Here is a 22,897-nt window from a genome sequence, read left to right on the forward strand (position 1 = left end):
ATGAGATAGTACTTTTTGCTGATGACACTTCACTAATTTTTAATGTGAAGCGACAACAATATAATTACGACGAGGTAAATAGTGCTCTCTTAAAAATAGTACAATGGTTTAATGCTAATAATTTACTATTAAATTCTAACAAAACGAAATGTTTAAAGTTCAGTTTGCCAAATGTTAGACAAGTACAAACCAATGTATTATTAAATGATGAGAAAATGAAATTAGTGGACACCACTGTTTTCCTAGGTATAACTTTAGACAGTAAATTACAGTGGGGTCCGCATATTGCAAATCTGGCGGATAGGCTCAGTTCTGCAGCATCTGCTGTTAAAAAAATCAGAGAAATAACTGATGTAGAAACAGCGCGACTTGTTTACTTTAGTTACTTCCACAGCATTATGTCATATGGAATCCTTCTATGGGGAAATGCAGCGGACATTAATTCAATATTCGTGCTGCAGAAGCGAGCCATACGTTCTATTTATAAGATGTCATCGTGTGAATCCTTAAGAGAAAAGTTTAAGGAAATAAATATTCTGACCGTCGCATCTCAATATGTCTTGGATAACGTACTGTATGTAAGAAAGAACTTAAATAATTTCAAAAAGAAAAGCGACAATCATTGTTTTAACACTAGGAATAAGAACAAATTAGAAATACCAGTGATCAGAATTAGCAAAGTCAGCAAATCTTTTAAAGGCCAGTGTATACGCCTGTACAATAGAATCCCAGAAAACGTTCAAAATTTCTCTATCAATAAATTTAAAAATGTAGTAAAAGAACGTTTATGTACTAAAGCTTATTATAAAATCAATGATTTCATCGACGACAACACAGCTTGGGAATAGGGTGGTTCTTACAGGCTACTAGAATATTTTTTATAATTCCTATTGTAAATAGCTCTTAGTGATAATATTGTTATATAACACAGTCAAATTAACTAGACGCATGGTGATGACGTCATTACGAAGCTTGCATATACATTCCAGTGGTGCGTCAGGTTAATGTGACCGTGTTGTACTGTATATGATTTAAATTGTAATTTTCCATCTTTTTAGTAAAAGATGGCCCCGTGCGAGTTTCTTACGCCGGTTCTTCTCGCCGGGTTAGTTCCCGAACCGGTGGTAGGCACCGTAGTTTCGACGTTCGGTAAAGTTTTTGTAAAAAAATTACTCCGAATAAAAATATTTTTGATTTTGATTTTGATTTTGATTTTGACAGCGCTAGGAACTTCCGTGCCTTCAAGCGTTTTTGACACAATTACTACTGGCAACAGTCTAACACAATAAATTAATTTAGCTCTAGCGTAGTAGTCACTTTTATTATTAACGTTTATTCCCGTGGTGCTTCCCCCTTCCAGTTCTTTGACTTTCGGTCACTGCAACTCTGTGCTGTCTCCCGCTTTATATTGGGGAGGGAATCTGGAATTCTTCCTACTCCTCCTATTTTCTTCTGATTAATTTCGTTGCGGGTCCCAAGACAGCTTTAGCATGTCCCTCGGGCTCCCTGAGATCATATCAAAGGGTTTTCGTGGTTGGATACCGCTGTTGATCCTGGCGACACAGGAGATACAGTGGTGGGAATATGTGGTGGGCCAAAGCCCGTTTAAAAAAAAAGTTAAGCCCCCCCCCCCCCCCCTCCTTAAAGCTAATAAAAGTATATAATTTACAATAGGGTAATAATATGTTACTGCAATTTTTACACGCTCAGGCAGCACCAGCACAGACAGTAAACAAAAAGTTTTATTCGACGTTTGACAACGTTTTTGTCAATATTCTGTAATGACGTGTCAGATTTTCGTCGGACTATATTTTGCTGTATGTGCTAGTACCGCCCTCTGTTCCGAATTTTGCGTAATATTTGCTATTGATTATGATGAAAGTATACATGCGTGGGAGAGCCATGCTTCGGCACGAATGGGCTGGCTCGACCGGAGAAATACCGCGTTCTCTCAGAAAACCGGCGTGAAACAGCACTTGCGCTGTGTTTCGTCGAGTGAGTGAGTTTACCGGAGGCCCAATCCCCTACCCCATTCCCCTCTCTTCCCTCCCCTATTCCCTTCCCTTCCTTATTATATTAACCTATTCCCTTTTAAAAGGCCGGCCACGCACTTGCAGCTCTTCTGATGTGCGCGAGTGTCCATGGGCGACGGAAGTTGCTTTCCATCAGGTGACCCGTTTACTCGTTTTCCCCCTTTTTTCATAAAAAAAAAATACAGGTTGTTCGGGTGAACACCGTTATCATTAAAACCATCAAATGAGCCCGTCAAAATGAACAAATTTTTCTATGAGAACAATAATTATGCTGGGAACTAAAAAAAATCCGTCGTCATACCCATACAAATTTTTAGATGGTTTTAAGGATGTTATTCACCCTAACAACCTGTTTAACAATACATACATATAGGTACCGTAAGTTTTTGTAAATTGTTATGTTAAATAAAGTCCCAAAAATAGGACACAATTTGTCGTCCACAATGGGCAACATGGCGGACGGAAGAAGCCGGAAGTGCCACCTGGGTCCTTCATATCCGGTCACCGTTCTACGAATTCAAAATTCGAATCGGATGTAAATATAACATAGCCCCGTTTGTTTCGTTTCATGTTAAACTGAAGAGTTGAGCGGATGAAGTGGGTAACTAAAATTTTACAACATAATTTTTGTCCCATAATTTGAAAACAACCATGTAATTTACCCACTTCATCATCTGGCTAATACCAGCTATACATAGAATCCACATTTTTAGGCTTCCGTACCCAAAGGGTAAAAACGGGACCCTATTACTGAGACTTTGATGTAAGTCCGTCTGTCCGTCTGTCTGTCTGTCTGTCTGTCTCCAGGCAGTATCTCAAAAACCGCTATAGCTAGACTTCTGAAATTTTCACAGATTGTGTATTTCTGTTGCCGCTATAACAAAAAATACTAAAAATAAAATAAAGTTAATATTTAAGGGGGGCTCCCATACAACAAACGTATTTTTTGGCCATTTATGCTCGTACTCAGTAAATGCACCAGATTGGCACTTGAAATTTTCACTAAATCCTTAATTTTATTTGTACTTTAATAATTTTAATAAAAAAATAAAAATAAATATTTAAGGGCGCCCATACAAAAAACAAAATGTTTGCCTACTTTCGCTCTATAGTGGTACGGAATCATTCGTGCGCGAGCCCGACTCGCATTTGGCCGATTTTTATTTCAAATCATTTTCCCGGTCCTAAAGCCTCTTAATTACTCTCGCCCCTGGAGGATACACCAGGGGCGAGAGTAATTGAAATAGGTATTTGAAAATGTATTGCTGTCTCATCAATCTCAAGTCTCCCACCGCAGAGCGAGATAGAGACAACACGACAAAAGTTCTAATAAAAGAAGAGAAAATCTTCGATTCGTTGTCCGCTGATTCCTTCTCCAAAACTTAACCGATTTAAGTACTTTTTTGATTAGGAATTGAAGCAAGGCTTGAGCTGTGTTCCTACGTTTTTTTTTTTTGTATATTTTACCCAGTTTTGTTTTTTGGGTGTTTGAACACAGAGGAAAATCTGGCCATTTTTTTGGGTTTTTGGACGTTCTTATCTTTTTTAATAATAAAATTATGAAAAAAAAAGAAAACATAGGGACATGCTTATAGTGGCCATAGATATTCAGGAAAAAAATCATAATTCCACCGGCATTATCCAGGGAGGAAACAGGGGACAACGTTTGTATGGAAAAACGGCAGTGTGGACTCCTCTTAATACAAAAAAAAAGCAGTTTGCAAATTGCTATTTACCTACTTTAACAGCTCAAGTTTTCATTATTGTCGAATATTTCTTTTACAGTTAGTGCCAGACCGATGATTGATTTTTGGCTGAAGCCGAAGCCCATTCATTGCTTTAAGCCGAACCTTCGGTTAAACCGTGGCTGAAGTTTTGAGCTCCTTAAAAATCATTAATTATTACCTATTATTATTCAGGCTTGTCTGAAAGTAAAATGTTAAGAAATTTTACAGGCTATACGATAAATAATTAGTTGAGTTAATGTAATGTGCAAATAGCTTTTTTTTAATGAAATAAGGGGGCAAACGAGCAAACGGGTCACCTGATAGAAAGCAACTTCCGTCGCCCATGGACACTGGCAGCATCAGAAGACCTTTTAAGAGGGAATAGGGTAATAGGGGAGGGTAGGAAAGGGAATAGGGGAGGGTAGGGAAGGACATAGGGGAGGGTTGAGAAGGGAAAAGGGTAGAGGATTGGGCCTCCGGTAAACTCACTCACTCGGCAAAACACAGCGCTGTTTCACGCCTGTTTTCTGTAAGCCCGTGGTATTTCTCCGGTCGAGCCGGCTCATTCGTGCCGAAGCATGGCTCTCCCACGTAAACAACTAACTTAATCCTATCGAGCATATTATCTATACTAATATTATAAAGCTGAAGAGTTTGTTTGAACGCGATAATCTCAGGAAATACTGGACCGATTTCAAAAATTTATTTCACCAACGCAACATAAGATGTCCGTGAGTGCTATCGGATGTATGCTCCAAGATCGAAAACGGGGTGGACTACTGATCGTTTAATATAGAATACGATATAATATATAGATATATTACATCGTTTAATATAGAAAACAATCGTCTATATCATAGACGATTGTTTTCTATGAAATGAAACAAAGAACCTTCGGCGCACGATTACTTTCAGGCTGAATATGATTTGAGCCGAAGCCCAAGCCGATCGACCGGCTTGGGCTTCGGCTCAATTTGTTAATTGTTTTTCTTTGTTAATTGTTTCATTTTCATGCATTGTTAATAGTGACCACTATTAACAATGTATGAAAATGAAACAATTAACAAAGGAATGTCGAGTTTAATTTGTGAGGTAAATGCAACGTGAAAAGGTTCTGTTTGAACTGTTTACATTGAACAATACAATGTACAGTTGCGGTTAAGCCAATGATACTGTCTGTAATATAAATTCTTTGTTCATATTTAAAATAATACCGTGTTTTACACATTGTGTTAAATGGAAATACGAAGTTTCGGGATCCTTATATTATTAAATTATTTTGCACGCCACTTATAGGCAGAATGTTGGATCCATTTAAATAATATTGTAAGACCTTTTTGTACCACATTTATGCAATAAATCATTATCATTATCATAAAAAAAAAAGACGATAAACTGGGTAGTTTAATAATAATCCCATCAAAAACTTTTCTTGTAAAATGTTGCCGAGACGACCACATAAGGTATAACCTGAGAATAAGATATCAGATCTCATGTAGAACCAAGATTCTGAATCTAGACGGGTTAACTCTACGGACCCTAACTTCAGCAAATTCTACATAATATTATATTATATTATATTATAATATATATGACTTCGCCGTTACATTAACATTTTTAATTCAATAAATGAGTAAATATTGCAATTATGTAAATAAAAGCATAGGTATTAAATCTGTATATCTCGATACGTCATAATTTATGTAGATGCACACCACAGGCGATCCTCTCTCGGGATGGACCCACAGTAAATCAGCGAAATGTTCAAATATTTTAAACTCCAATTCGGAATAAAATAAAAGCTCACCAAAACAGAAAAAATAAATTTCCAGCGAAAGAATTCGATTGAATAAGCCCCGAGTTCGAACGGTTCGGCCGAATTCGAAAACTTTTCAAAATTAACCGCCCAACGTGGCGCACAACTCTTTTATTAAATTCATTAAAAATTGTTTTTGAATAACGCTCTTTACCTGCGTGTAAAAATGTATTTGTTTCTCGTTGCTTATTTATTGAAAGAAAAATAATTTCATTCCTTATAATTGGACGGTGTTATGTAATAACGAATCAAGCGACAAAATTTCAAAAAATGAGTTATGAATGCAGATCGATTCCAGGGATCATTAGCTATGTATTCAGCTCATTTTGTGTTCAAAAGTCAATCCTAGTGCCTTATAATAAGGGGTGAATTAAGCGACATGTCAAAATTTGTTAGAAGTTTTGCACAATTTAGTTACGTATTAAAGAATTATGCGCCAAAGTTACTGTTACAAAATACACAAACAGGAATTTAAAATGCATAAACGAATTATATCCACAGAAGTAGTAGATAATCCGTTTCAATTTATTCATTACAAACGCAATAACGGACTAACCGCCTAAAATGGCAGCAGATTTTGATATAGAAGATGAAGATAAGAAAAATAAAAAATTGATTAAGTATATTCATTTTTTTTATCATTGAGTGTTAATTGTTTTGTTTTTTTTTATGTTGAATAAGTGCCATTTTAATTATTAAAAACCTAGATGACGCCCGTAACGCCGCGCGCCGTTGCGCCAAAATTCGCATATCGCGCTAGAACCGTACATTTTTTGGAACAAAAAGTATGCTACTTCCTTTTCCGGGTCTCAAAGTATCCTCATGCCAAATTTCAGCAAAATCGGTTCAGCGGTTTGGGCGTGAAGAGGTAACAAATAGACACACTGACACACTTTCGCATTTATATTAGTTTCATAAAGGATAGCGAAACAAGCAAATAATTATGTTATTTTGTGGTATTTGACTATAAAAACCATTCAAATTTATGTGTATTTTCGTAATCATTAAAGACATACAGTATCATCTTAGAAAAACTGTAATTTTTGTTTAATTTGAGAAATTTTCATTAAAATATTTGGATTTAATCTTTTATTGCACTTTATTTCACCCGAAATAAATCGTATTAAAGAATCAAACGACAATAATGTCGTATAGTATGTTATTGACAAATTTAGTTTACCTGAATATAGCTATAAAACATTAACGAATTAAGCGGAAAAATGGCTATATCTTTTAAAGTATATTATACATAGTAATATATTCTATGTTTATCTAAACTTTATATACATCTTAATTTACAGTAAAAAAATCATACAGGTAACATAAATAATAAGCTCACAGCGACAATTTTTAGGTTTAATTTCTTTGAAGCTTATTTTCTCGAATTCTCTCAAGTGTCGCTTAATCTGTTATTACATAACGCCGTCCAATTATTATGTAACATGAAATTGATTTGATGTTGTAGATATTAATATACGGGTAATTCCAGAACTGTTTAGTTTTTGTATAATAATATATTATATGTTAGTCTATAATCACCGTCTGAACAAATATGCCAAATTTCAGAAGTGTATGTATGTATGTATGATTTTATGTTTGTGATCAGTGATCACATATCTCTGGAACTACAAGTCCGATTTAAATGATTATTTTTTGTTATACTAGGTATTGTTCAACTTTGGGAATACTGCAAGTTTCATTAAAATGGTTCAGTAGTTTTTTAGATAGGGAATTAAAATTCTTAATTACGTACAATTTTGAAGTCAGTTTTATCTTTTTAAAATACTATTATTTACTAGTAAGCACACAGTTTTATACCGGCCGCGGCTGCATCATTTCAGCCTGCCTAGCATACACCAACGAGATATCTCACCTACATGTTTTCTAGATGTTTGATGATTGTCTCTTCATCTCTATTGACCCTAGCATGACAAACAGTTTTTCTCACGTAGATAATGTCAAGATTTTGACATTATGAGACAAGTAGTTTTTAATTATATCGAGAGTGAGATATCTCGTTGGCGCATGCTAGGGCAGGCTGGTCAATAACAAGTGTGCGTGTACCTTTAAACTAGCTGCATCATTTCTGGAAAATTTCCCGTCAACGCAATATAAAAGCGCGTTATTTTTGATTGTACGATTTGTACGATGCTGTTTTATCCATTTTTATTGTAAATCGAATACAATTATAACAATTAATATTAAGCAGAAAATATTTCTGAATGTTTGTTTCAGCATTACTCGAAAGCTACTAACCAATTTGGTATTTTTTTAACCATAATAATGCAACATTCTTCTCATTACAGTTAAGGCGCTGTGGTTGTTGCAACTACGTAAAATGGGTTTTTAAAACACGTTTTTAGTAAAGGAAATGGAAATGTCATTAATTAAGTATAAAATAAGTACCGTTTTAAAATTGAGAAAATTTCCTATACCGGTAAACCGCGGTGAATAGAATTGAAGGGGGCAATAGGAAAAAATCTTAGGATAAGTTTTAATGTGTTTTATGGCAAACTCGGTATCCCCAGTAAAAAACCCGCAACTTTATAAATTTGTTGGTAACATTCTCCTTAGTCTGGAAATTTTTTATGTGTGGTTACATCGCTAAAACTGCCAAAATTTATTTTCAAAGTTGACAACAAAACAAGTCGTTGTAGACGAGCGAGTTTGAACCTCCGTATTTCGGTGAATTTTGGTCATAATAGTTTATAGTTTTCTTCAAATTGCGGTCAGTGCTGTTATAATATATTTTGATATAGTTATTAAGGTAAGAATATGCAGCAAGTATACAAAATTGCTCTTTTTTCGTAAGCCTTATTTTCTTTAAATTTTTGAGGTGATTAGATACACGAAAGGGGTGAATAAGAGGTTAATGGGCACGCAAATATGGGTAATAGACACAGCCAAGGGGTGATTAGTTACGAAAGAGGGGTAATTAGCCATGATTATGTCAGGGCTGCCACAAAGTTTGTAGTGGTTATCTATAGTTCAAATTTCTCTTTTAGTTTTGTTTTCGTGGTACATTCTAAATTTACAGCATTTAAATTCATTTTTATTATTGATGATTTCTATTTGAAATTATAATTTTACTTTATACTAATAAATAATTAAAGAAACCTTCTCAAGTTTGCTTGCCTTTATCCAACAAAGAATAAATATGGAAACTGTAACGAGGCAGCCCTACGAAATTTTTCCAATCACCGTTATAACGCTGTTTTTCATGATTAAATCATTTTATGGCTAAATTACACACTTTCTAGAAAAAACAAAAAAAATGTAGTATTATATGTGTCGTAACCTAACGTAAATGATTTGATATATTTGATTTGTGTAATACTAAAAACAAAAGGTTTTTACTCCTAATTTCTATTATCAAGGCACGCGGCAAGCGCGTAACAACCACTGTACAAGGCGCGCTGATATGAATGTTATTTTATTGTCCTTAACGTCGATATTCGTACTGACAAACATCGACCTGCTTATTTTAGGGACTACTGGGCCTTAACGGCTAAATTACTACTTTTATACTTCCCACAAAAAAAAAAACACAGGTCAGCTAGAAAAAACAAAAAGGTAAAAAATACAAAATTTCAGCAAATCCATTTATTTGTCCGAGCATTCCAAACATCGAAGTGACGTCACCTCTGTACACTCGCACGTGAAACCTCCTCTCCTGTGGCACCAGAACAGCAGCAGAAGACCTAGGAGGCACAGCAGCAGCAGGAATACCAGCATGAAGAGCAGGTACAGCTGAAACAGATGCTTAGGTTTCTTACAGACGAACGGCACATGTCGACGGCATTTGTCGACGGCAGCCGTCAACGCGTGCCGTCGACAAGTGCCATTCATTTGTAAGAAGCCTCATATTATACTACTAGCACAGAATATATATTAGTAGTACCAACAGAATTCCCACTGGTGAAACCCGTTTAAAAAAATAACAACTCATGCTACGATACTATAAAGTTCAAATTCCGACCGCGCAGTGCTAGGTGCCTACAATTATATTTGCCTACATGTGCGCTCTCTTTCTATCACGTAAGAGGTACCCTTTCTGACGAAATCAAGATTGTCACCTTTTAGAAAATAAAATAATCTTCTTTTAATAATTACTATAGCTACTAATAGCAAACTTTTTTATAGTAATAATCAAATTTTAGTAACCCAACGTATATTTTATACTTAATAGTTTTATATTCGATTATAGTGTAGGAGCTGGTCAGGATTTTTTTTAAACTTAAACTTAGTAACTTGTGTTTATTTATGTGTAGTATGCGGTTTGTTTGTAACAATTTGGTTTATTTTCTATGTTAGTGTATTTTTTAAATCTTTTTTTGGTATTTTAAAGTCTTAAATTACTTTATTGAAATATTGCTTTGACTATTTTCAATTGTTCATATTTATCAGATTAATAACGATTCTGTCACAGCGGTTAAATCAGTACGTAAATATATGCGATGAAAAAATCTTGCGCGCGCGTCACCGCTCGCTTGTTAGTCCCTTGTGATCTGCCCCTTTAAAGGGGTACTTACAGTTCGATACCTAAACGCGCGAGTGGGACAGGCCTGCTACTAGTAGATTCCCGAAACTTATTTGCGCAGAAATATTTGTATCCTATGCCCTTTCCCGGAAAACTTGAAGTACATCTCCATCCTTTTCCGGTATAAAAAGTATCCATATTTCCCGGGACTTTAAGTATTTCCATCCCAAATTTTACAAAATCGGTTCAGCGGTTTAAGCGTGAAGAGGTAATAGACAGACAGACACACTTTCGCATTTATAATATCAGTATGGGTGCCATAGACTTTGATATTGATAATAGGGAATCCTATTAGTTGGTCAATAATCGCTTTCACTTTTTTTTCAGGATAGAAAAACAACGGGTTGCACTTTGGATTGGAAGTACCGGCAGAAGTGAAATCGAAACAGCAAGCATACACTTTCTCTGCTCGGTAGAAAGAGAGGGAGTCATTGCTTTCTCTCCTTTATTTTTTTTGGAACGAAGTTACTTATCGCGCGTTCGGCGTAAATCTTAAGGCTAGACAGAACGATATTTGACCTTGATTTGACTTCGACCCTTTTTTTTATTAGTACCTGCATGTTAGGGTCAGAGGGCGTTGATAGTAAGTATTCCTGTGCGTCAACTTGATGACGTTTTTTAAAAATAAACAGCGACGCGTTGTTAGTATTCCTGCGCGTCAAAAGATGGCGTTTTTCTAAATAATTTTGTTGAGTGTATATTACTGTATACAGGTTTTTTTGAACATAAGAAATAACTTCGTTCCATTCGGGTGTCCCTTGACACCTCTCAATTTTTTTTAAATATTTTATTGTGCACAAGAAACTATTACAGTATGACCATATCTCAGTAAGACGACACTAAGGATCTGCTTATTTCTAATAGAAATCTCTTCCAGCAGCCCTACGGAGAGAGATAGGATTGAGATAGAACGTGCTAGTGCACGGGAAACAGTGGGAGAGTGTTCTACTAAATAGTTCGACCACCTGTGCACTCTGTTACTAGTGTCCCGACGCTAGCTCAACATTATTGAAAATCACAATTAATATTAACAAAAAAACCGACTTCAAGCAGTATATTTTCCTTATGATGGGACCACCTGTCCACCTAGGAGGATCGTCTTTCCAACTAAAATGAATGATGAAAATTGGTTCACAAACGGCTAAGTTATCCGGGAACAAACATAAAAACAATATTATATATTCAGTCGAATTGAGAAACCTTTTTTTTAAGTCGGTTAAAAACTGCACATCGCCGCTAAAGAACTTTCACTTCAAAAGGTAGAACTTACCCCAAAATAAGCCAACACGGTAGTATATGGAGACATGTCTCGTCAACCTCACATGGGCTACTGGAGGTGTAGGGGCGAAGTGCCAAATTCTCATGGTCTATCTTATGTTTTATTGATTCTGGCTACATAACAACATTTTACTTTCTAGTAACAGGAAAAGTGTATTAAACGAATAACAAATATTAAGGAAATGCTCATACGTCTACCGTACCTATACATCGTAATACCCCGGTTTCGGTGACGGTGGCGGTTTTCATTGACACCAGGCCAGTTCCGCAGTAGTAATTTTTATAGTGTCCAAGTGTGTGCGCAGTACACAAGAGAACTCTCTATTCCTTTACTCTCATAATCTAGTGGGACGGGAGATCGACACGACTGGCGAGAGATCAGGCGCAGGACCGACTTCTTATATGCCCAATGCCCATCCGACGCATGAATTATCCTATTGTCAGAAAATCAGATGACCAGCCTGCATGGTCCCAACCAAACTTTGAAATAACGCGTTTCCAACGCGGAAATCGATCCCGCGGCCAAAAGCCATGCACTAAACCGCTGTACAGTATTACATATTATTGTTTAGAGCGCTTACAGACGAACGGCACGCGTCAGCGGCACGCGTCGGCGGCAGTCGACGGCACACGACGGCACGTGTCGGCGGCAGTCGGCGGCAGATGACGGCAGCCGTCGACAGTTTATCACGCTTGCAGTTGTGACGTAATGCGTAAAGTTAAGCGTCCACATGTCGGTATCGTACGCAACGGACGTCTCGCTTCAAACAGATAATTTTTTTACAGTACTGTAAAACTCTATCTATCTCTAAAGTCCACTGTATCTGCAGCGTACGATTTACCTACTAGCCAGTATGTTTATCTTCAAATTTGTCCAAACAAAGTTCCTATCCACACCTCCTTTTTGAACATTCATTTACTAGGCTAGTCGGTAATCCGTACGCTGCCGATAATAGGGGAGGGTAAGGAAGGGAAAAGGGTAGGCGATTGGGCCTCCGGTAAACTCACTCAATCGGCGAAACACACCGCAAGCGCTGTTTCACGCCGGTTTTCTGTGAGCCCGTGGTTCTCCAGTCAAGCCGGCCCATTCGTGCCGAAGCATGGCTCTCCCACGTCAATAACATCAACATCTGTTTATCATACATCAAATACATTAACATCTGTTTATAATACATACGTCGTACGCAAAGCAACACATAAAATCCTCAAGCAAGGCTACCCTTTGTTCAATTATTTAATTAATTATCTTGCTAATTAAACTCCGCTCTCACTTTGCTTTGGGAATTAAAAACGCTACACCGTTTCAAAGGAATGTTGTTTAAAAGGAAACGTCGTTGAATCAAAATCGAGTAATAATTATTACTGTGTGGACCGCAAAACTGACAGCTCGAAGGCTCGCATCGAGCCGCTCGACGGCTCGCATCGAGCCGGCTTGATGGAATTAAATATTATATAAATTTAGAATAAAACTATCTATTTGACGACCTCTGTGGCTCAGTGGTGAGCGCGTTGGTAGCTCAAGCCGGGAGACGCGGGTTCGAATCCCGCCGACGGAACAAAAAGTTTTCAATGTTCCCGGATCTGGATGTGTATTAAATATGTGTATGATATAATAAAAATCTTAAATATATGTATAGTATAAAATTATTCAATATATTTCCGTTGTCTGGTACCTGTAACACAAGTCCTTTAGGTACTTAGCACGGGGCCAGACTGACGTGGTGTGAAGCGTCCATAGATATTAAAAAAAAAAAACTATCGAGCAATGCTGAATGTGTGGACGAAAGCCCGAGCCGCGGGTTTTGCTCGACGTCATTGCTCGATCGAGCATAACCGTAGGCGAGTACTTAGCATTATTGAGCTTTTAGTAAAAGTCATTTTGATTGCGCGAATACAAAATATTTTTCCAAGCAAGCCAAGCGAGTGCCCAACCGTCATGAATTTTCCAAAGACTTCTATTTAAACAATAGAATTCTTTGGAATTTTCCCATACAAAAGTTAAAAAGAGTGTCACTTTCAGCTGGTGCTTTCACAGTGACTTCTATATAAGAGACACATACACAGTACACACCCTAAAATAGGATGACTTGGTTTTGTTACAACCCGTATATTATGAGATACATACACACTCTGAAGTATTATCACTAACTTCTGTTATACTCTGCACACGACAGCTGGAATCCATCCTGATATCTAGTGGGCTTTGGCCTGACCGAGCATATAAACACCATGCAAGGCCGGATTTATATTTTTTACGAGTAATGGGCCACTTTAATTTTGCCGCCCCTATGTACGAACTCTGCCGCCATCCTAGGACGCTGCCACCCCCCCTAGGACGCCATAGGGCGCTGCCATCCCCCCTAGGACGCCCTAGAGCGCTGCCGCCCCCCTAGGACGCCATAGGACGCTGTCGTTCATAGACCGGCTTGCTAAGTCGGATCTTCCTGGCGCTCGCAAGCATAATATTTCGGGCACGCAAAATTTGTTTACTATAAAGAACTAGTATTTACGTCGTAGAACCATGCTTCGGCACGAATGGGCCCGCTTGACCGGAGAAATACCACGGGCCCACAGAAAACCGGCGTGAAACAGCGCTTGCGCTGTGTTTCGCCTAGTGAGTGAGTTTACCGGAGGAACAATTTCTTACCCTACCCTTTCCTATTCCCTTCCTTACTTCCCCTACCCTGTAATCCTATTTCCTCTTAAAAGGCCGGCAACGTACCTGCAGCTCTTCTGATGTTGCGTGTGTCCATGGGCGACGGAAGTTGCTTTCCATCAGGTGACCCGTTTGCTTGTTTTCCCATTATTTCATTAAAAAAAACACACATTACTGAATAGTTACTAGTCTATTCTAGCACACGTGCTAGCATACATGTAACTACATTGCATGGTCGTAACTAGTGAGCTAATTCCAAGTATAATATAATTTTAATCAACTCTATTATTATTACACACGAAAAAAATAACCTTTAAACGAAAAACATCAGAAAGAAGATGTTTTTAATTCATTATATTCCAAAGAACATGATTTTCGAGGTGAAGCTTTGGCGATTTAATTATGTTTTGATATTGATGGGACAGGGAAAATATATTTTCCATTAGAATAAATTTCACCAGAATATCATATTGTTATTAAGACATGACGGGTACTGGTTACCTTACTTATCTTAATCATTTTCTTAGAAGTGTTCTTAAATGAATAAAGCTGTTCTTGATAATAATCTGGTTTCATATTAACTTTACACAATTTTCATCCAGTTATTCCATTTTTCACTTCATATTACGATTCGATACAATTCTAATAATTATTATTATCAGGTGTAGCTTCTAAGAAATTGTTATGAAACAGGTCGGAGCAGAACAGAAAAGATCCCATGCGAATCGCGCATTTTTGAGGGTATGAAACTAGAGTAGGTATGGTTATTGTTATGGCAAGTTAAGAGAAATCGTAGGCTGTTTATTAGGGATTTACGTGGGAGAGCCATGCTTCGGCACAAATGGGCCGGCTCGACCGGAGAAATACCACGTTCTCACAGAAAACCTGCGTGAAACAGCGCTTGCGCTGTGTTTCGCAGAGTGAGTGAGTTTACCGGAGGCCCAATACCCTACCCTATTCCCTTCCCTACCCACCCCTATGCCCTTCCCATCGCCACCCTCCCCTATTACCCTATTCCCTCTTAAAAGGCCGGCAACGCACCTGCAGCTCTTCTGATGCTGCGAGTGTCCATGGGCGACGGAAGTTGCTTTCATTCAGATGACCCATTTGCTCGTTTGTCCCCATATTTCATAAAAAAAACAAACATCGCCAACTCATTATCATTTGGACTTAATAATTATTATAATAACAATCAATATAACGCTGCCACAACAATAACAAAATATTATGAAAAAAATCAAAATATCAAAGAGCTCATACAAGAAAAAAAGAAAAAAACGGGCACAAAAAATCAGCTTGTAGGGTTCCGTTTTAGGGTTCAATAGTCAACTAAGTTTTGTTGATTACAGAACTCTATAACGGAACCCTAACGTGCTGATTTTTTGGTATATTGATAGGTTTTTAGTTATATAATTGAGTAATATTGTCCTACAAATAAAACAGTCCATATTTTAGGACCATCAATTCAAAGTATGAAATCCTTTCTATCTCTGTTAGCTACCACTTTCAAGATTTTTCGCGGACAAAAATGTTGTTTGTCTTATCAAAATGAAGCTATACTCACAAAAAAATAGCTTCATAGTAAGTAATAAAAAAAAATATATATTTTCTCCTCAAATTGAGAATTTGAATGATTCACTAAATGAGAATTTTATTTTAATTTTTAATTAAAATAAAATTCTCATTTAGTGAATCATATAATATCTATAGACGCTTCACACCACATCAGTCTGGCCCCGTGCTAAGTACCTAAAGGACTTGTGTTACGGGTACCAGACAACGGAAATATATTTAATCCTTTTATATTATACATATATTTAAGATTTTTATTATATAATACAATATGTACTTATTTAATACACATCCAAGACCTTTGAAAACTTTTTGTTCCGTCGCGTCGCGTCGGCGGGATTCGAACCCGCAACCCCCGGCTTGCGCTACCGATGCGCCATCAACTGAGCCACAGAGGTCGTCAATATGAAATGAGAATTATTTGAATTTAATGAAAGCAATAAAACATTAATAATTTAAGTACGTTAATACAAAATATATTATAATATTGTGTAAGTATTTGATATTGTTTCGTAGATTATGGGCTTCAAAATTATATTAAAAATCACAAGATAATTAATTTGATACTTAATTTTTGGTAAAACATACAGGTGGCATGCAACATGGCAGGTTTAAATTAATTTTTTATATTATAGCCATACAGGGTGTAACAAAATAAGGCACTTTTGGAATAAGGCTTTTTATATCAATAAAACTGAGAATAACTACTGAATATTGTTTTATTTAAAGTAACTCACATTTGCACAGTAAGAAATCAGAAATAAATAAAAAAAAAAAACGCCATCTCATAGACATTGACATTAACTTTTTTACTATTCCACTAAACCAGAGGCAAAGACATAATGGCTATTCAGCCAAGATTAAAATTTTCTAATGCAAACTTAAACTTAATACTCCCACTAAAATTTTACATCATAGCTTATTCTATGGTTGAACATAAAATAACAAATAAAAATTATAAATCATTCATCATTTGTTCTCTTAGAAAAACAAAAAGTTGTGTGGGCAACGGTTTTGTTAATATATCAGCAAGCTGATTCCTGCTAGGGACATAAGATATATTTATTAAACCATTCTCCACTTTTTCTCGAATAAAATTGTACTTGACATCTATATGTTTTGATCGTTTGTGAAAAACTGGATTGTTAATCAATTTGATTGCACTTTGATTGTCAACACAAAGCTTAATATAATCAGATTTCTCATGTAAGTCTAATAATAGTTGTTGCAACCATAATATTTCCTTTGCCGATTCGCAGGCTGCAACAAATTCTGCCTCGGTAGTAGAGAGAGCAATGGTTTTTTGCTTTTGGCTTAGCCATGTAATAGGCCCTCCATTCATTAAAAATATGTATCCACTAGTTGATTTTCGGGTGTCCACATCTCCTGCAAAATCAGCATCTGAATAGCCAATAAGACCACTGCTTTCTCCATACCGTATACATACATTTTTTGTATTTACTAAATATCTGATAACATGTTTCAATGCATTAACATGTTGTTGACTTGGGTTATTTATATAACGACTTAACATGTTCACTGCATATGAAATGTCAGGTTTTGACACTGAACTTAGAAATAATAAAGAACCTATTGCTTCCCTATATGGAAATTTTATAGCAGTTTCCTCTGAATTTTTACATAAAACAACATTTGGATCAGCCGGAGTTGACACATGATTACATTCAGTCATATTAAAAGTTTTAACAATTTGTTCTATATATTCTCTCTGATGGACACATATACAGTTATCTGTTTTTAACACTTCTAGGCCAACAAAATATGACAAATCTAATTCTTTAATTTTAAACGCCTGTTTCAGAAAACTGATTATATCTTTAATTATCTTTTTACTTGATGATAATATAAGAGCATCATCAACATATATTATCAGTATTACTCTAATACTGTCTACATTTCTAGTACATACACAGTAGTCAGCCTGTGACTGAACAAAACCATAAGATTTTAAAAATTCAGTAAACTTTTTGTTCCAACACCTTGACGCCTGTTTTAACCCATAGAGTGATTTATTTAACTTTAGTACTTTACTTTTATTAATATTCACCCCATCAGGAATTTCTAAATAAATTTCTTCTTCCAAGTCCCCTTTCAAAAAAGCAGTTTTAACGTCAAATTGTTGGATTTCTAAGTTATACTGAGCTGCGATACTAAAAATTATTCTAATTGAATCATACCGTGTAGTAGGGGAGAATATTTGCTGATAATCAACGCCAGGAACTTGATTGAACCCTCTTGCACATAATCGAGCCTTGTAACGGTTTACCTTTCCATCATCACCCCTTTTGATGGAGAATACCCACTTAGCTGTAAGCGTTCTCTGTCCAGCTCGCTTCACTGGGGTCCAAGTTTGATTTTCATCATGTGCGCTTAGTTCTTCTTTGATAGCTTGCAGCCATTCCTCCTTCTGTAAACTGTTAATTGCCTCATTAAAAGATGAAGGTAACATAAATTCTACTAAATTGGCTTCTAAATGCAAATTTCTCCTGGGTCTCAAATTCATTGGTTCATGTAAAGAATCATCAATGATCTGTGATGACTCATAATCAGGATCATCATTATCAGAACTGAGGATACTTTTATCTTGACTCAGCGAGGTCTCATTTAAAGTGTCATCTCTCTGAGAAGAATCATCTTCCAGTATGACATCAGAGTTAGTACTTTGAATGTCTTCATTATTTTCATCTACAAACATCTTTGCTATATTTTGTCTTTTTTCAGGAAATTTATTCTCATCAAAAACAACATTTCTTGATATTTTAATTTGTTTTGTCTTTACATTGTACATTCTGTAGTTAGTATTATCATACCCAACCAATATCATTTTTTCACTCTTTTTATCTAATTTAGTTCTCAATTGATCAGGAATATGTATATATCCCTCACTTCCAAATACTCTTACATGCTCCAAAATTGGTTTGACTCCATTCCACAATTCTGAAGGTGTTTTATCTAATGTAGTGCTAGACGATGTTCTATTAAGCAAGTATACTGCACAATTTACTGCTTCTGCCCATAAATCTAAAGAGACATCGCGTGCATACAGCATTGATCGAGCACTTTCAACAATTGTTCGAATATCCCTTTCAGCGCGACCATTTTGCTCGGGGGTATATGGAGCGGTACATTCATGAAGAATCCCTTCTCTATCCAAGTAATCTTTAAATGCTTTGTTAATGTACTCGCGTCCATTATCAGTATGCAAGATTTTAACACTGTGCATGTATTTGTTTTTTATAATAGCATTATATTTCTTAAAATATTCAAAAGTATCACTCTTATTTCTCATAAAGTAAATATGTCTGTAGCTTGTTGCTGCATCTCTGAATAATAAAAAATATCTCATACCTTGAACAAATGAATGGCTCATCGGACCACAGACATCACTATATACTAGGTCACCCGGTTGTAGTTCTGGCCGAATTGATTTCTGAAAAGGAAAACGAGATTGCTTCCCATAAGCACATGCTTCACATATAAAATTATTTTCATTCCCTTTTTCAATGTTTAAGCCTTCAACTATTCTGTTCAAACTCATTTTTTTAATTTCTTGAATGTTCAAGTGCCCCAATCTCTCATGCCACTTTTTCAGATCACTTTTGTTTATTTTTTGTACTAAATTGCATGTGTTCGGGATGATTGTTTTAATGTCTAATTCATATAAATTATTTGATTTGAGTTTTCCAGACATTACAACTTTATTGTCTTTATAAATTAGGGCATTTTTGTCCTTTTTTATTATAGAATAGCCCTTTCTAGTTATTATTCCTTCTGAAAATAAGTTTCTTTTTTGGTTAGGTACATGCAGTACTCCTTTTAATATGCTTTCCTCCCACTGTCCATTAACAAGTCTTTTGATTAAGATGTTTCCTTGTCCACATACTTCTATGGATTCTTTGTTTCCCAAAGTCAATGATTTCTGCATACAAGTGTATTCTTCAAATAATTCTTTCCTATAGGTCATGTGGGCCGAAGCACCACTATCGAGTATCCAGGTTTCTTCTTCTGTATCATTACGAGCACACAATTCTTCAGCGACATTAAATGCGAGCATATTCTTATCTTTCTGCACTTTCTTTGGTGCACGACACTCTCTGGCAAAGTGTCCCCTTTTGCCACAGTTGTAACATTCAAAACGACGCTTCGCGGGTTTCTCTTTCTTGTTCATCCTATTTGGTTCATTTCTTGTCGATTCCTTCTTTGGCTTGTTTTTAGCTATAAAAAAAGCCATTTCTTGCTCATCTTCACCAATATTATTGGCCTCCTCATCAAGCAAACGTGCAGTTAAGTTGATCAAAGTTTGCTGTTTAGGATCCAGCGACATCCAAGCTTGCCTAAGTGATTTGTACTTGGGCGGTAGAGTGCCCAAAATTTTAGTGATAATAGCAGTGTCACTAATGCTTTCACCGCTTTCCTTTAGCTGTTTGGCAAGATTCTCAACTTTAGCTATATGTTGAGCTACGCTATCACTTGGTGACATTTTGTATTGGTAGAATCTTTCATGGATATACATTTTGTTCAACTCACTTTTTTGTTCGTAAATTGATTCTAATTTAGTCATTATTTCGATAGCGGTGTCACAGTTTTCTATTAACGTAATTTGATTTAATTCCATTGATGAGGTTATGATGTACATAGCCATGCCATCATCCTTTAGCCACTTACTTGCATTTCCTTCAGTTTTCTCTGCAGAGATATCAATTCCTTTTGCTTTCAGTGCGCATTTTATTTGAAACTTAAAACATTTTATTTGAAACTTAAACGAAAGTTTTTTCCATCGAATTTGTCCAAAGAAAAAAAAGCCACCATAGATCCGACATTCAGAAAATATTTTGTAAAAAATTTACTCTGATTAAAAATTGTTTGATTTTGATTTTGTATAGCCTTTATAGGTGTCCCAGCTGTATAGAGTTTACTGTGAACATAGCAGCGCTGAAAAAGTTTTATTTAAACTTTTGTATGGCCTTGTAATTCATGACGCCGCGCTGCACTGTGGCGCTTGCCCAATAGTAATTCCAAAAAAAAAAAAAGCTTTATTAGTGTTGCTACTTTCACAATGAGCTCTAGATATTCAAGGGCACATACACACCCTAAATTATTATCGATCGAATGACTTGCGATCCATGAACTTTGGATTGTCGTCAAATATAAGTTATTCCTTCGTTGCTCCTCTCCTGGTATTATAAAAAAGTTAATATTCATATTGTAAAGTTTAATCAAACTTGATAAGCGTACTTTAAGTTTAGAAATAAAATAAATAGCTTCTTATTTCGAAATAATCTGGTGGAAAATGGCTATTCCCTTCCCTACCCTCCCCTATTCCCTTCCCTACCCTCCCCTATTCCCTTCCCTTCCCATCCCTACCCTCCCCTATTACCCTATTCCCTCTTAAAAGGCCGGCAACGCACCTGCAGCTCTTCTGATGCTGCGAGTGTCCATGGGCGACGGAAGTTGCTTTCCATCATTGCCTGGCAGAGACTGCTTCCAGCAGTAAGGCCGCCAATTCAAACTATTTCTGTTTTTGTAACTTGTGTAAACTGATCTGTTTTGTTTGTTTGAATAAAGAGTTTTTTATTTATTTATTTATTTACTCTCTGTATCCGTTGGAAGGATCTGTAGAAAAAAACTTAGTGTTATACAAAGTTCTTAACAAAAATACTCCTTTACTCACAAAGTATTTTTTATTTACAGGGACTGAAAAAGATGTAACAAAAGCATACTTTCAAAGAATTTCAATGCATTGTAAGTAAGTGTGGCGTCACGCGTCAGCACCTACACAATTGACTTCAGTCGATTCATACATTACCGCGACTTATAGCTATTATATTATGACAAAAAGGATGTAGTCCTTATTTTCCTGTTCTGAGGTGTAGTCCAAGAAAAAAATAAAAGTATACTATTTAGTAAGTATAATATGATTATTTATATGGCAATATGTTTGACTAAACTAAACTGAGGTTTCCGCCCCGTGCGAGTTTCTTACGCCGGTTCTTCTCGGCGGGGTAGTTCCCGAACCGGTCGTAGGCCTCATGTAGACACGACGTTCTAAAAGAGTTAACTTTGATAACCTATTTGGAAATAAATATTTTTGATTTTGATTTTTGATTTCGAGGTCACAATATGCTTTGCAGCTCCGATCATAATGTTACTTTAGGTACTTTATAAAATTTTGATTTGTATAAAAAGGTACTATTGACAATTGTTGTTCATTAATTTTGCTAAGAAAAATTGTGTGAAAATGATTCGAACGCTAATAAATTTGCCTTATAAAAGCATTCCGTATACAATATACATAGCTTTAAACTGAGCGTGCCCTAAAATCGCTCATGCTCCCGCTGCCGCTCATCGCTAATCGCAGCCGCCTGTCGCGTGCGCTGCGAGGACGATGACGTCACGCACGTGCCGGTGTCGGCCATGTTGTCAGTTGTGCGAGGAACGTGTTTACGGAATTTTATAATATTCCTCTTACACCATACGGGCAACCCACTCACTTGAGAATAACTAATTATGTGGCGTCGCGTTAGACTCCATCCGAAGTCTAGCCCATTATAACCCAAATAATCCATACTAATATTATAATTGCGAAAGTGTGTCTGTCTGTCGCCAGGCTGTATCTCAAGAGCCGCTACAGCTAGACTTCTGAAATTTTCACAGATTGTGTATATCTGTTGCTGCTATAACAACAAATACTAAATACAAAACAATATTAATATTTAAGGGATGATTTGATTTTTTTAGCCTTTTTTGCTCGATATTAATAATGGCCACAAGTAGGTAGTAATAGGGTCCCGTTTTTACGGTTTGGGTACGGAACCCTAAAAACATCTATACATACATCCATACATCCTCACAAACTTTCGCTTTTATAATATTAGTAGGATTTATGCAAATAAACGACGCACTTTTCAAATTTTACCCATTTCATCAACAATTATTTATTTAGGTACGTTCTTTGGAAAACAAAATTTCAAGAAAATGGAACATATTTGTAGGGTACTTACCTTAATTCGGCATGTCTGTTAAGGTACCAATTAGTGTGAAAATTTCCGGCATCAAGAATGTATGGGGAATGAACGGAATTCGCTCCCTGTGAGATGCTATTCCAGATATTGGATTTACTTACCGTCTATTCGACGTTACTCGAATTTATTCTCCTCGTAGAATTAACGCTGAGATTTTCTGTCAGGAGTTTATTATTCTCTCTTCGACGTCTCGTTACTACTTCGACGTACGATTTAACGCCAAAAATCTTCG

The sequence above is a fragment of the Aricia agestis genome, chromosome 12, assembly GCF_905147365.1.
Source record: "Aricia agestis chromosome 12, ilAriAges1.1, whole genome shotgun sequence".
Classification (NCBI taxonomy): Eukaryota; Metazoa; Arthropoda; class Insecta; order Lepidoptera; family Lycaenidae; genus Aricia; species Aricia agestis.